The following is a 17,536-nucleotide window of genomic DNA, read 5'->3' on the forward strand; positions in this document are numbered from 1 at the left end:
CAGTTGGGCTAGTTTCACTTCTGTCTTGTTTTCTTTTCCCCAGAACTGCTTAACACTTCTCTTCCTACAAAGGGGTGGAGCAAGTCAATATTTTGATGGCATTGCTGAGACATAAACAAGTCAGGCAACAGTGTTGTTCATATGAGTGGTAGTTAATCTCCCTGAAAGAGAACACGGAACCTTTTCAAAACACCTGGGTGGATTTTATTATCACAGTATTCCTGTGGCAGGAGGATTTGAAAATAATCAGTTCCTTGCTCATTGCTTGCTCTGATCGCTTTGCTCAGGACACAATCTGGAAAAGCAAAACAAAATTCTCCAGCAGACAAAGACTGCAGAGGTTTCCACCCACTTAAATAATTATAAAAATGAAGAAAACAGTAAAAATTCCTACTGTGTGGCACAAGGGATGATGTGCAGAGAAGGTAACTAGACAATACAGTAGGCATTCACTACATCCTGGGAAATATTAAAATCCCATTCCTCTGCAATTAAGTGGGATCTCAGTACCATGCAGTTTTTGAAGTTGTTTTTCCTTCCTCTATGCTGAAATTAATGTGTTTATCTACAGGGAGATGCAAGAAGTGGGAACAAGGAGGCCTCTGAACGCAGCCTTTATGGCACTCTGCCTAATGATTCACCTGTCTATTAGTCACCTAATTTCACAGTTCATAAACTTTAAAGGTTGCAGTTATGAACGGGTCCAGTGGTCCTGGAATGCAAAAGTACTCATCTACCATATAGAACAAGAAAATGCCATACATGATGCTGCTCTCAGCTGGTTTTAATTCTCAAACATAAGAGTGAGAAGAGAGCAAAACCATTTAAGAAAGCCCATCAGCACCAACACTTTGGGATCTGAAAGGGAGAGAAGCCTGCATGCATCAAACTTGCTCACTAAGAGACCCAATAAGTCAATTTTCAAGTACTTCCATAATAAACCTGTCTTATCTTACAGATAATGGCATGTAGCTGCAGTATAAGCACCAGCCCCAGTGTAGAGCTGGATATATGTGTCACCACTCCCACTGCTATGGAAGCTTTTCTGTTACTAGAAGATGAGTAAGTTTTAGTCTCGCTGTTTATATATCTTCACAGTTAACTGGATTTGGGCTACACATTTAACAACCATGTAACTTGGAAAATGAAATCCTACCCTTATTAGTAGACTGTGATCCAGTGTTACAGATAAGGCGCCCATGGCATTAAGCTTTCTATAGTGAGAAAACATTAAAAACAAAAAAAAAAAGGTCACAACAGGAACTCATCAAGTTCACTGTTATTCTTCCTCAGGAGGATTCCTGCTCTTCCGTAATCAGTGGTTCCATGCAAGCAATGACTTAAATAGGATGAGTTAAAAGAAATTTTATTCCAGAATTGCTTTTAAAATCCTGTTAACAGTTCACTGTTAATTTCCCTGGGCACATGAACAAAATTACTTTGAAAACACAAGAATCAGCTGGCAAATGTCAGTGGCACAGTAATGGATACATCCCGAAATTTGCCCTATAGGCAGAAATTCATTTGCTGTTACCCCTCAAGCAAAACCCTGAGTAAGCAGATGGTTTCATGAGATAAAGGTCAACACCTGTAGTCTGCTTTGGGACAAACAGAAAAAGAAAATGAATGCCCAGATGTCCCCAGCTTATAGACATTTTAGGTGAATTTTACCTTCAGTCCCACCTCGTATCAGCTGCTGTGGTTTCTACAACCTTGGTTTGTATGATCTGCCACCAGCTGAAGCCTGGCTGGATTCACTGGAGAAGCTTTAACTCTCAGTCGAAAAAAAGTCAAACACTGAGCTGCTCCACAGAAAGTAGAGGTGGGCACTGAGTGTTAGACCTCTGATGGCAAGGGGTAGGCCCAGTTGGAAAAGAAGAATTCAGAGACTGAAGGAAATAAGTGGCATAGGGGATCACAAAGCAGAAGCTGTACCTTAAGAGAGTGATGAATTATTTGTTGAATTGACTTGGAATGGCAGAGGCTTGAGGTATTTGGGAAAACCAAGCAGGAAGCACAGATGCAAGTGAACTCCTGCACAGCTCTACATTCAGCACTGTCTCCCTCATTGACCAGCAACTCATGTCTGCAGCTATATGTATTTGACAGAAGAGCCCCTCAGTGGCTAAACAACATAAATCAGAAAGTAAACCATTTACAGCCATAAATTTTAATCCTTGAAAACTGTTCTCTCAATACGTGAAAGAATGAGTCTAGGAATAATTACCTATATTTTTATTTCAACAAGCAAATTGATGTACTGCTAGTGTTTGGTCTTCAGATATAGAGCCTTCAAAAAGTCAGCTTTTCAGGAAGGAGCTTGCCTGAGTTTGGGAATATGCCCAAAATTATCAGTTTCCCATGGATAATTTGCACATCACCAGATAAGCAAACAGTGATCAAGTCATAAGGTTTTTTGAACTGAGCTACCGTACTGACATCTTGAAGGGACCCTACCACCACTTAGAATGGATAACTAAATGAAGCTTCTTAGTGAGTGCTGAGTATACTTAACTAACTACCATTAAGAAAGAGAATAATTGCAATTTAGAGGATTAGTCTCAATCCATAGGCTTCAAAGCAAGCAGCTTGATTTTCAAAAATGGCCAAGACGACAAACTCCATTTTTCTAAATTAAGGTTAGACTCAAAGTAATATTTTTATTTTCAAAAACATTGGAAATCTTATGGAAGCTATTTTTCCAGTCCACCAATAGCTGCTGAATTCTAATCATCTTTGTAGATGGGCTAAGTCATTTAGCTCTGCAATGGAAACCAAATCTTTTCAAAGTTGAGACCTCAAAGGTTAAAGGAGATGCAACATTTCGGTAATGTCTCAAGTGATTTCCTGAAAACACATGCAAAAGTATCAGAATAGATACCATTTCCAAGAAGAAAATAAACTATCAGAAAGAATGCAAATTGACAAGTGCCATTATTCTTTTCTTGACCAGTCCTTGATATCTCTCAATTGTCCTACTTTTCTTAAAAAGGATGTTGCCATAGTGATATTACAGAACCTGCAAAACTGTCCCAGCTATTCATCACTGGAGATTAAAATACATTATGAAATGGGTTTTAATATATTATAAATTATACATACTGCCATACCAAATTCTATTATAAAACAGGCTTTAAATAACATATTGTGGAGCTAGAGTAGCTGTCCTGCAGTTCAGGTGGAAGATTGCTTTGTATTATAAAGTCTGATTTTTCAGGCTCACTAATGGCCCTGAGAAGGAGTCATCCACTATGAAATTTTATCTCCAGTGTTTTATTCATCACCAGGATTTCTCCAAGTAGCTGAGGCTGGAGGGAGACACAGGGTTGGATTCAGTGCAGCTGCCTGGGCATGCAGTGTCACTGAAGATGCTGCAGCAGGAATGATGCTTTTATTTGGGGTCAATAGAAGCAACAAAGAAGCCATGGGATAATGCTGCTTTTCCTGATGGCAACTAGAAGCCAGAAGTCAAGGCCCAAAGCATTTCTAATGACACTAGAGGTCTATTTTAAACTGAACATGGCCAGAGAAAGTAAAGTTAGCAAGAAAATTACCAGATTTGTTTTTAAAACGAGTCTTTCCTTAGCATTTCTTTTCCATTTAGGGAATTTAGGAGGGCAATGGTATGTCACAAAGTGAAAGAAAACTGAAATTCTCCCCCTGAATTCTTCCTTCCATCCCATATATATCCCATCTGGATTGGAGAGAGCCTCTCTGGAGCTCAAGCTTGACAAAGAAATTCACTTCCTGGTCTTAGACACAAAACACCTGAACCTAAAGCACTGGGACACTTTAAGGGCAGGAGCCTTCTGTGCCACCTTGAAAATAACTGGTGTCACATCCCAGTAAGACAGTATGCATTCCTCTAAGGGGATTTCATCCCCACAAGCAACAGAGAAAGCATTAAATGGCCACAAAAGCACTCCAAAACCTCCAGGTTAGCACAGGGCAGCCATCAGCTGTGGGGTTCATAACTGCTGGGGCCTGCTGGAGCAAAGAGCAGCTCCTCACAGGGCTGCAGAGACAGTTCCTTAGTACTGGCACAGAACAATCCCACAAATAACAACTGTTCTTGAAAACAAATTGGATCTTTAGTACAGTACTACCTTTATAGTGCCTTGCCAATTTTATATCTACTTTATATGAATATTCTGAGCTTAAACAAAAAACACTGCTTGCAAGAGTTTGGTTTAAAGCACAAACACTTAAATGATCCCAGGAGATTCAAACAGGTACCCAAGCACATTATGGGTTCAGTGCCAGCTCCAAGGTGCTTCTATTAGATAGCCAACTCTTCTGGATGCTCTTCTGTGGACAGATGACTGGTGGCTAGACTAACTCACACAGAGTGCTTCACACTGCAGATTTATGCTGTTCTTCATCATGCTGTATCAAATACAGTTCTCCTGACTGCACTTTAGGATTGCCAGCGGTAAGGGCAGAAGTGCTAAATGGACCGTGTATCTTAGTAAGCAAATCACAGTCTTTATGACTAACACTGTCTGCCACTGGGAAACAGAAGGAGCTGTGAGTTTCACTAAAGCTAAGCAGTGTCTTCTTCCCCACAGAAATGCAGTGTCTTACATACAGAGGACACACACAACTGGGGTCACACCAGAGTTCTCCATAAGTCTTGGTGGTATTTACTGTTTTTCCGAGCAGCAGACAAGTTGTTTCTCAATTTGCTACTGGAGCAGCGCATTTCATTAACCTGACTTTTATTCATCCTAACTCAAAAGGTCAGAACCAGAAGCCTGAAAGAGGTTCCTTGCTTTAACAATGAAGTTTGCCTACTGATGAGCATCAGGCACTGCTGAGGCCCCAGAAATAAACATTATGCTCAGAGGTCCCCTAGGCATGGTAAACTCCTTGTGTATCTTGAAGCTGCAAGGCAAGAAAACTTTGCACTGACTTCTCTGCCTGCTGCCACAGAAACACTGCTTTAGATCAGAGCTTTCCCAGGCTTTTCTGTGGTTTTAATCACTCCCCACGTGCACATGACACACAAGAGCCCTGACATTATCTGAGCTCATCATCAGCCTCTTCAGGAAGAAAAACCTGGCATATTTGACTTGTGTGATCCACACGTTGTTTATGTCTGTATCAGAAACCCATCCTAAATAAACTCTGAGCCTGAGGTTTTTATGATCTTACACTATCCAAGGGTTCAAATAGACAACAGCTTCCCATTCAGAAGATCACACAAGCAGCCAATGGAGTCAATCAATCTGCTTTGCTTGCTTGCCCCGCTTCACCAGCAAGACCTGTGCTTGTGCCCTTAAACTATGTGGCACCAAAGGTCAACATTTGTTACACTAAATGAAATAAAGATGCAAGCTGCATAAGAAGCTCAGTCCATTTCTGGATAGGCAAGAAAATCAAAGATTCCTTCATAAACTTGATTACAGTTCAGCCTGTTTTGCTCCTGTCATTCTTGACCATCTTTCTGTGCTGCCTTCACCAGTGTTACCGAGTCATTGTGAGATGGACTTAGGACCTGAGAAACACCTAAGTGCTGAAATATGGCAATTAATTGGCAATGCAGAATCCTTAAAAACAGACACTGACCCAGAGGACTCTAACTTGGGGGCTCATGCTCAGATCAGGCCTTGCTCTGGGATCCTGCATTAGGCATCCAGAAACCAGGAGTTAACTTTAAAAACCTGGACTTGCTTTATCAAATATCAGCACTATCAAATACATAGGTAAATAAACACATAGTTTTTCCTGGTTCTCTCCCTTTACATTGAACCAGAAGCCTTCCTGGAATATAGGAAAAATATAGACAAGTATAAATTGGCATTTTTGATCTACAAACTTTTCAGATGCAAAAGAAATAAAAGACAGACTCGAACCAGTGCAGATCAGATAAACCTTCAGCAGAAAGTGGTTAAACTGCTTCACATGTTGGCTTGATCATCGTTTCACACATGCTAAATAAATCCACATGAGTGCACTGATATTCAAATTAGAGCAAGTATCATTTAAATTGCAAACCGACTCTAGTCAATTATGTACTCTTAAAAATCTGAGAAATTTAGCCAAAATAGATAAGCAGTGAAACCAGTGGTAATTTACACAGATGCAAAGTTGACAGATCTTCCAGAAGAGTGTCTCTATCATGTTTGAATACTTTGAGGCGTATGGGAACAAAGCCATGTATTTTTCAAGGCAAGCAGAAAAAACATGGGGGGGGGGGGGGGAGAAAAGAAAAAAAAAGAAGAAAAAAGGAAAAAAAGAGAGTCAACATTAGCTGCTTGGCTTCTAACTGTCATCTCATCTGACTACAGAAAAGAGCACAACCAGGGCAGTATCCCAGGCTGTCAGTTACTGTGCAGCATGTCCACCCCTAGCACACCCCAGCTTGCAGGGCAGCAGCAGGCAGCTCCTTTGCTAGCTGGGTGATTACAAAACAAGCTGAAATTATCCTATGAAGCCATGAATTAACCTACAAACTGCTCTTGCAGTTGGCAGGATGCTGGGCTTGCTCTGGGTGATGAAACGTGGCTTTGCAGTGCTGCCTGCAGCACCTTCACTTGACTGTTTGGGTTGGAAAAAGCACCTGAATAGTTGCTGCGTGTTCAGAAATACATCACAGAGCTTGGAAATAAGTGAGAATTATGTCAAATATCAGTGACCACATGAGACAGGGCCCTACAACATTGATACATGAGGACAAGAACGTCACTTACACTAAGCTACCATGTAATGGGCACATACTGTCGCACAATGCTCATCTCTGCACCAAGGACATTTAACAAAAAAAAATGCCCTTTCGTGTTTCTACTGCTCATTTTCAGCATCTTTTTTTAGACAGTAGGCCCTGAGCCCAAAATCCCTTTGCACAGAAACCAGCAGTGCTTCCTGTGAGAAGAAACATAGAATGACTACAAGAAACATCCCCGCTCACCTTAAGGCCATCTCATCTTACCAAAGAGAGATGAAATGACAGGCACAAGTGAGAGTTCAAAGTTTTCACTGATTTAAAAAAAAAAGAAAAAAATCCCACGATATACTTGGGTTTGCCAAAAAGGAAAAAAATAAAGGGGAAAAAAAAAACCAAAAAAAAAAGTCCTCCTACTTTACTGAGCTTTGTTTCTAGGAATGGTTGAATAATTTTCATCTCTAACTTTTCCAAAGGATTAGCCTGAGGCAGAGAGCAAAGACTGAATGCTGCAGCACCATGGGAAAGCTCCAAATACCTGCTCCCAGTTTAAAGTCTCCTGCTACACCAAGTAATATTAAAAGCAATGCTTCACACAGTATTGCCAAAATTACTGCAGCAACATATACCCTTTCCCATCAAGGTCCCAGTCCTCCGAAGCTCTGAAGGCTTCATTTCCTTCTCTTCATCTCTTTGTGTGTCACTGACACCCATCTGCATCCAGGAAAATGGCACTGCTCCACAGCAGCAGAGAAGAAAGCAGCATAGACAAGCCTAAAGGACTCCTGAAAACCTCTGTAGGCACCACAAGGGTGAAGTGCTCAGGGCAAATGAGCTCTAAAACTCTACAAATGAGAATTCAATGCTATCTTGCTTGCTTCAAGTCCAACTTCCCCTGTGCAAGTGACAAATAGGTCTCCTCGGACTGACCAAACCATGGTACCTGACACAATCGACAACCTCAACATCAGCAAGTTTGTGGATATGCTGGAGCACAGTCTGTGGTGTAGTGACTGCCTTCATCAAGACCTAGAAACAAGAGTTAGCACAAGCAAACACACAGCTTGCTCACTGAGTTATTTTGCAACCTCTAAACTGCATTACTATGGAAATGAGGCTGGCATCTCTGCAATACTGAAAAATTCCAGGAAACCTTGAGGTGTTGGAGGACTTTGTTGAATTTCTTTTTAAACATGACAGTTTTAGAAATGACAGATGCTGAAATTCTAAAGGCAGGAAAAAGCTGTACATGTATATTCACAACTGAAGAATGTCAGCCCAGGAATTAACATTTTTAACTTGCAGCTCTCCTTAAAAAGCAACAGCAACAAAGCAGGGAGGAGCTCCATCTTGAAATCTGAAATAGATACTAATAATTTTCAGCACACACAACAATATTTACTGATTACTTACTCATTTTTCATATCCTTATAGATTTCCCCTGAAAGCAAAACTCTGTTGTGAGTGAAACACCACAGGAATATTAAATGATGTATAATAATACACTGGATGATCAAGAACATTTTCCTACTAGATATTTCTTCTTGTGAAGAAGGGGTTCTGAAATTTTCCATACTGTCAATCCCGTTTAATCACACATGGCTACTGGAAAACAGACAGAGGGGAGAAAATTCCTACTGATACCCCAGATATTCATTCACTCCTCCTGTAATTTAAACATTCAAAAATTGCTTTGGGATTACAAAGCACAGAAAATGCCACAGAGCTTTATAGCCAAATCATTCATCTCCTGCTCCAATCAGGTCCTTTGACACTGCCACCATTTTTATTGTGTGAAGAAAAAAAAAAAAAAAAGCTATAATCTCATGCACACTTACTATCTTTGCCATGTAGGCTCCATGGGTAGCAGATGGGCAGCACTGCTGTCCACACAGGGTAAACACTGCAAAGGACAGTCACTGTCTCAATATTTTTGTATGCAGGACAGCTGAGGCATCCAGAAAATGACAGAAAACCCACTGTGAGGTAGAAAAGCCTAGGAGAGCTTTCTGGCCCTCAGGTCAGCCCACCAGACTTGCTCAGTCTCTCTAGGGAGCATTCAGAGGAAAGGAGAAGGGCACTTGGCAGAGTTCAGCTGGTACTGAAGAAAAGCCAGTTCTCTGAGGAGCAGCACTTCAGCGATGGAAATGAGCAATTTCAGTTTTTTCTCGCAACAGTAGTAAACAGACAATTTTACCCACGTGGTAACCAAATGAACAGCAGCTGTGGAGGTTTCTCTGATCTCAGACTAATTTTTGGAGGATGCTGTCCTCAAAGGGACAACTAGAGAGAGACATCTGAGTTTCTCTTACTGCTTCTCACAGGAGCAGAATTCACCTGCAGCCCTGGCATATGCAAAGAAAACTGCAATCCTCACCAGAAAGAGCACTCACACAGTACATTCCAAAGCACTCCTTACATCAAAACCACAAAAAAGTATCAGGACCTTTGCTGAGGGAAAACATCTCCTGGTTTTCTAGCAACGAGTCAGAAAGGAGGTAACCTCAAAGTATGTATGCTGCAGAGCATCTCCCAACTAGCCCAAAAAGTACACAGGGTAAGTTCCTCCCAGCTTTATTTTACAACACCAGGGGACACTCATTGAAAGTTCAGTTGTTCGTTGTCTGACTTACTGATATCACAGGTAAGGATCAAATATGACAGGCCAGTTGCTCCAATAATTGCTCCAGAAGTAAGATGGTTTTTTTCTTCCCACATGTACTCAGTGAACCACAGTCAAAGACAGAGGATGCAGCCTTTGCAATATCCTACAAAGTCACCATTGGGATTATTGCAACAGATGTGGAAGAAACATGAACTACTGCCAGTGCAACTCCTTGAAACAGAGACTAAAGTGGTAAACAAGTTTTTTTTTTTTTTGAGATCCTGCAAAGCATTTGAATTCGCAGTGTCTCATTTTTTACAGTGAAGAGTGCAACAAGAAGAAAAGCGACACCAACATGAATATATTGGGTGACTGTGATTGACACTGAGCTGGTGAAGGACAGCACTGAAAACGGATCTATGAAGAGACCACAAAACTAATTCCTTTTGTGATATAATCCTGATCCTAAGCTACAGTAGAAATGCTAATACATTAATCTATGTCTCTAATGTCACCATTCTAATTTAATACATTACTAAGGAGATAAATCTCTGAATACATCCTGCATAAATAGCGTGCATTGTTATGATTTTCTTAATAAGCCATGGAAAATTAACATAGGCATTGCTAGCAGCTTCATATCCTAATGCAAATGCAGTTTATTGTTTTGCGGGATGTAATGCTATACACATATATAGATGAGTTATGATATTACACTAGTTTTTTGCAGACAGCCTTGAGACAATCAACAGTAACACAGCAGCATCTTGTCAAGCAACTTTGAATGGGATAAAGATGGAAATGCAAAGGAGCACCGTTTTACTTAATCCCACAGTCCTCCCTGTTTGATTGTGCTGGAAAACAAAGCAGGAAACATCCTGGTATCACCATACAAATCCATGGTGCCTTGAATACTGCAAACAGAGATAGCAAAAAACTAAAGCAGAGCTGGAAAGGTATAAATAACAGCAAGAATGATTAGAGGAGTGAAATGGCTTCTGCACAGAAAGACTTAAACACCAAATGGCTCTGACCTGGAAAATATGTTATGGTAGTCATCTATAAAATCAAGAGCAGCATGGAGAAGAGAGTAGGAGCAACATCTGAGCATTTTCTAATGCAAAAAACTCAAGATCATCAAGCAAAGCCAAAAAGTATAAGGTTCAAGAACAGACCAAAAGAGGTACTTCTTCATGAGACACATGGTTGAGCTGTGCAGCTGAGCCACAGAATGCTCACCTACAGACAGCAGTGAATTTCATTTGAAAACCTCATACCTGGCTCCTGCAGCCCAGATGCCAGCCCTTCAGCTGCTCACAGCATTCATAGTGACCCACTAAACATGATGCTGCCAGCTCTACTCAGTGTTAACCTCATGACTGCCCATCTCCAGCCCAGACTGGACTCCAATCCAAAAGGTACCACCACTGGGCACCAAAGGGGTCCTTGCTGCAAGGGACATCAGGATCTCTCCTTTTATCTTGTACGTAGAGGAAACACACAAAGGACCTCTCTGCAGGTGCAAGCCAGCAGCAGCTGGGTAGCGCAAGTCTGGCTTTGCAGTGACCAACACCAGCAAAGGATTGGCCAAGAAGTACTGCAACATGCTAGGACTTCCCACCCCTTGCTACACAAAGATGGAGCTGATGAAGAATTAATTCGCACTCACTCCTGCCTTCTTTGGCCAAGCACTGCACTGCCATACTGCACAGAAATCAAGTCAGCAGGGAAGGTTTGATCTTTGCCAATACCATGACAGGTTTGATTTATTTTCAGCTATAATACACACTTGGACTGTGGCTTCTGGAAGCTTGCTTTATTTCCAGATCAATGAGAAATTATTACTGTGGAAAAGCAAGCCTGGGGAGTGGTTCTTGTTTACTCCCAGGCATGGAAAGCCCCCACTATTTACATGCAGTCAACTCCCAGGACATCAGCAAGTTTCAGGAAGATGCCTCCAACCAGAGGGATCCACTGGACCTATGAATCTCAATGGTGAAACACAGCTATGAAGACATAACTGGATCACAACCTGCAGTGTTTTTAAAATTAAAAAATATATAAAAATGCAGCTTGAGCTTTGAAAAATAAGGATTCATTCTTCCATGTTCTATGAAGAACCTTGCTGGAGCCATTACCCACACCTGCAGATTGAGAACCCCTTTGGATGACCCACGTGGCACACAGCTTAGCAAAATTTGTGAAAGTGATTGCAAATGCAATTAAGAGTTATCCAAAACTGACTCCTCAGGGGGTTCTCTTGGGTGGAAGAACTGTAATAATAAGGGTATAATTCAAACAACCTGCATTTTCTGTTTCTTTGTGGGTCTGGAAAATTGAGGGAAAAATAATATCTGTGTAACAAACAAAAAACCCTTCATTTATACTTTGTAGGAGACACTTGTAATTTCAATGTTTCATTTCAATTCAGATAGAAGCATTGAGTGTTCAAGTTTAGAATATAATATGAGCAAAGAATCTCAAGTGGTTTATTTGGGACTGAAACATTTAATCCAACTTCAAAAAGTTTATCTACCAGCATACCAGGGGAAAAAAAAAAAACAGGGAGAGGTGGGGGCATAAGAAATCTCTCAACAGAAGAGGGGCTCCTAAACCAGCCAGCACTAAAAATCAAGATTTTACTCAGAAATCTATTCTGGAGGAAGATTGTTTTTGAACAGATATGTGGGGAAAAAAATAAGCTTCTCAGACAGCTTCTTTGAGAATCAATTTTAGATAAATATTATGAAACCACAAGTAGCATGATAAACATGCATGCTAGACTTCTTCACCCAGCTGCAGCTGGGAAACCAAGCAATAAATACTATTTATTTATTTTAATAGTATGCTTAGTGAAAGTATTACCAATATTTCCTGAGCTTAAAATCATCCACAAATGTATTTTACCATGAGGCTCAGCATTTTCATACTAATTTACAACTTTAAAATGGTAAACTCTATTACTCTCTGTCACACCGACAACTGGGTAAGTGCAGAATGCTACTGTATGAAGTATGATGAAATTTATTGCTGCAGTCATTAGTACATATTGATTTTGTTTATAACAACCCAAGGGGAATACTAAACCGATTACGCCTGTGCTGTGCTCGCTCTCACTCCCTGACAGGAAGCAGATGCTGCAATGCCAGTGTGTAAGCCACCCTCCTCCCTCCTCAGGTGGCTTTTTGCAAGAGATCAGTGTCACTCCTTTGCTTAGCATTTTGGGTTTTGCTCCATTTTGTGGTTACTCCATGCACTGCTTGACTTATAAGAACTGGCAGCTCTCAGACAGCCAGGGCAGCCACACACAGATGTAATATTAGTGAATGCATGATTAAATGTATCAAATCCTTGCTAAGCATGATTTCCATGGTTTAAATCAGGTTTGGGATCCACTGACAGTATTAGATTCCCACACTTATACTTGAATCCCAGGTTCTGACAATAGTACCAGCTGGGGACTTCTCTTAATATTGCTGAATTATTTCTTCAAGATACAAGTAAAAGACTTGCACATAGGAAAATCTGCAGACAAATGAGTTTTCTTGGTTTGACTTGTGTGGTGAACAGCATTATAGACAGTGACTGATCAAAGAAGTGGCTTTTCATACTTCTGTAAGAAAACTTAGTATGAAATTCAATTTAAGGAATCAGAGTTTCATTTCAATATTTAATCAAAAAATATTATTGTCACCCTGCAACTAGGACAAAAGAGGCATTGAAAGAGAATATGGGAAGAGAAACTTCCCATATTCAATTGATTTTGAACTTTGGGGGTAGCTCAGAAATTCCACTTAATTAATCTGAAAAGACTGACATAGTTATTTCATTCTATTCTACCGCTTTTACTTAAAAGGTATTTCTTTAATTGAACAGAAAAGCAATTTTAGTCTTAACGACGCTAGTCCAGGGAATGGAGCTTTATGGGGGGAAAAAAAAAAAAAAGCAAGGAAAGGAAAGTCAGCAAACTTGTGAGTGCAGGGCCAACTTAGGCATCACCATCCACCAGCCCAGCAGTGGGAGGCAACAGATGTGCCTCTCAAGCTTTAGAGTTGCAATAGAGATACCTCAGTGTTTTACTAGGACAGCAGCACAGCCTCACCAGCAAGTCCTGACTGACCAACCTAGCAGCCTTCTGTAAGCTGAAAAAACTCCACACTTGAGGGCAATGGTTGTAATCACTGTTCCATTCCATTTCTTCCTTTAACCTTTCTCTCAGTTGCACAGCAGCACAACCAACAGCTCATAACAGGCCCAGTGCAGTGGCTGTGATATGTTGTGTCACACAGACCTAACTCAGCAAACACGAGTAAATTTGTCCTTATGAGGAATGTTCTGTGGAGCACCTAGGAGCACAGGGCCATCCTGCCCCTGTTTTTGCCACTAGCTGAGCATTTCCTCCTCTCCCCCAGGAATGCCATTTTCCAATGAAACCAGCCACAGCATACAGGCTACAACACAGGCACACATCAAATGAAAACAGTGACCCTCAGAATCATAGAATATCCCATGCTGAAAAGGACCCATAATGATCATGAAGTCCAAATTATGGAACAAGCAATCATTTTATTAAGGCCCACTTTCAGCCAGACTAATCTCTGACTTTCCCCTCACACACCTCATTTCTTCATTAGGGGCATACAAACCAGGTCATAGCAGCAGCATGTTTCAGCTCAGCCTGGCAAGGCACACATTTCCTGGCAGAGCCTGCATTTGTGGAAATCAAGCAGCAGCCCCTAGGGGAAAAACAAACACAGGCACCCCTGGGAAGTTATTTGATCTACATCACATCTTTCTGCTTGGGAAATAACATCCTAAATCCAGTCATCCATTGCTCAGAAGGCCCTCATTTTCCACTCATCTTCCCAGATTATTTCTTTTCTTACAGGCAGAGGGTTGTGTGCATCAGTACACTACTTTTGTTTGTGGGTTTTTTGCCACTTGTTTTCATTATACCCTTTTATGTAGCAGGTGGCTGCTGGACATCCCAAATCCCTCCTGAAGTCACTAAGTAATGTCACCACTTACTGTTTTCCACCTGCAGACCCATCATCACTAATTACAGCCTCCATAAATTAGTTCACCAGTGACAACCAAACGAAGCCATTAACAAATTGCCGTAATACCAGGCAGCCCAGCTTCCCGCTATGGGCAATGACTACCTGTAAACATCAGACTGCACAAGAAAGATGATGTGGTGAATTCTCCATTGTCAGTGTCCAGCAAGCAGCCACAATGGCATGATTTTAACTTTATCCCTTGTACGTAGGACTTTCCTGTGCTACCTAAAGCAGAGGGTATGTACTTTAACTGTCAGTGCTTCTTGCATTCAATACAAACAAGGAAAACGAAGCCAGAATTGGGAATCTGCAGTCTTTAGAGGGGCCTCTGTATTACAGACCCCCTCCAAGCAGCCATGGAGGAGCACAAGGACACTCACACTGCCACATTGCATCCAGATACATCTCAAAATGATCTTCTCTATGAAATCCGTGCACTCCCTGTGCAGGACCCAGAATGCTGCTGCAAGAGAGGTGCCCAGCCTGCACCAGTACCATATTCTTAGTCAACTAACTCGTTTGAAATGAAGTGACTGCTCACACTGTGGGACTAGCAAGCAAAGAACAAAGAGCTGCAGGTTTTCCCTGCAAGCCAAAGTTAATTTCATCATCTTTTGCTGCTTTAAACCAACACTCCATGAAGCATCAATACAGAATAATCAGTAGGCAGTCATTCTAGAAACATCCACATTACAGGGCTCTCAATGAAAGCATAGGAGAGAGAAAGACAATAAATAAATAATTTTAAAAGACCAAACCATTAGTTTTTCCATAGATGCTATTCTAAGAGTTTGAGGTAAGGTGCTTATTGAAAACAAGGCTTCTGAGCTCATTGATTGTTTCTTGCTCGCAGAAAATCCCAACTTCGGGCTCCCATTGATTTATGTCACATTTAAAAGCTTGGTTCTCTTGAGTTATTCCACCATACTTCAAGCAAAGCAATTAATTCTTGTGTTTTTGTTTTGTTTTTTTTTTTTAAACTTACCTCCTGCATAGAAAGTTTCTGGGGCTGTACGCAACACTACAGAAATGAATCTCTTAGATGCTAAGCATGCCTGTTCCAACTTACTTCACAGATTGAATTGCTTCAATATTGGCAGACCTTTGCACCACAAGTGTGTGTGTGTGCGCAGCATGTCTGGAATGTTTTGTGTTTTGTCACTCTGGTGGTGTCTAGCATGAGACACCTGTCAGCATTCAGTATAAAACATATCCACCTATCAAATAAGCTCTTTGTATGTGGAGATAACGCAATAAACAACAGGTTCATTATTTCACAGTGGGGATCATAAGCTTGGGTTGGAAGGGACCTCAAGGATCATCAAGCTCCAACTCTCCTGCCCAGACAGGACTGCCATGCTGTAATAACTCAAGTTACAGCAAATAAGTTTATGCATTTTGATACATTGGGCAAACACTGGCCTGTGAACAGAAAAAAGGAGCCATGCTTTCCATTTTGATAAAGAAATCTTTGCACAGGTTTCAAGATCACCAAAAAAATCAGGATTTTTTTTAGTATATTTGTGACTTAATTTTCAGTCAGCATAAATACACAATCTGCATACTTTCAAATGGAACATACAGAGTTGCAACTGGACATTCAACTCAAAGAATTATCTGATCACATCCCTCTACCAGACCTCTCACCAGAGAGAAGTATCCCTTACTTCACAGTCACACCTTATTCATGTCATAACTCTTAGCAGCATGGACATTCGTGAACAATTGTTCTCCAAAGTGAAGCACAGGAAGAGTAAAATTGCATCAAAAATCTCTCACAAATACCTTCAGAGCTGATAGAGAGCTGCAGCCACTATCACTGAGCCAGACTCAGGCATCAGCTTCACAAAACTTTGGTGAGATATACCACTATTTTACTATTTTGTTTATCTCCTTTTTATCTTTTGATTTAAAAAAAAAAAACACCTTAAGATTTAAAGCATTTTGCTACTTATATAGTTTAACTATATTATATATTTTATGGGAGTGCTCCAAAAGTAGTGTCTCCTATTTTACTATGTTGGCCCACAATGTCAGAGTCAGATGTTGGTGGTACAGAAGCAAAGGCTGAACCTTTCCACCAATATCCCATTCCATGTTGCCGTGTGACAGATGGCAGCAGATGGGCAGCCTGACAAAACAGCGTCTGACATGGAAGTGTTTATGAGCAAAGGGGTGTCACTGAATTCCTACACGTTCACAGGAGTTCAAACTGTTGCCAAAATGAAAGCTGCATCAACCAGCACTTCCTCTCAATACCTTCCACAAGACGTGAAGTGCAAAGAGTCCTTTTCAGAAGGGACCTCCAGAGCATCGAGTCCAACCCCCTGCCAAAGCAGGCTCCCTACACCACGTCACACAGGTAGGCGTCCAGGCGGGTCTTGAATATCTCCAGAAAAGGAGACTCCACCACCTTCCTTGGCAGCCTGTTCCAGTGCTCCATCACCCTCATCATAAAGAAGTTCTTCTGCACATTTGTGCAGAACTTCCTATGCTGAAGTTTCATCCCATTACCCCTATTCCTGTCTAGGGGTATTACTTTTCTTATGGGAATTCAGCCTGGCCATGCTATGCCACCTGCATCAGGTTTGCTGTGCAAATGCACAGTCTGACCAGGCAGAAAGAGGCTTAGACCTCACCACTTCCCCAGGACTGCTTATATGACAGTTTTGTGCTTAAAGGCACAACCTAAAGCTATGGCAGCATGGAATGGTGCCAGAACAGAGGCAGAGGGCACCCAGACAGTCTTTCTGATGAGGAGTGGTACTCAGGGCATGGGGGGAAGAACAACTCCACACAGCACGGGAGCTGTGGTACAGAAAGGAAAACAACGCTGTAAAACCTCAGTGACTTCTCCACCCCCATCCCAGCTCTGCACCTCTGTGCCTCACACAACAAAAATACAACAAAATCCGGCTCCAGACTTGTTCATAGAGCCACCTCTCACATCCCATAGTAGAGCAAAGCAGGGGGAAAATGAGCTACTGTATCAGCTGCTTGCCCTATCCTGCTAACATGTAGATGATTACATGCACCTCCCACCCTCCTCCAAAACATTCCTGCAGAGCCCACATCTCATCCCCCCCACTGCACAGCCCCTGTCCCAGCTTCCTCTCAGTACCAGGCACCCTGAGCCACACAGCTGTGCCCACTGCCACTGATCACCCCAGCACCTCACCCACCTGACACTGGGATTTACAGCACCTG

Source organism: Coturnix japonica, chromosome 4 (assembly GCF_054131305.1).
Source record: "Coturnix japonica strain WE chromosome 4, WE-NBRP24, whole genome shotgun sequence".
Classification (NCBI taxonomy): Eukaryota; Metazoa; Chordata; class Aves; order Galliformes; family Phasianidae; genus Coturnix; species Coturnix japonica.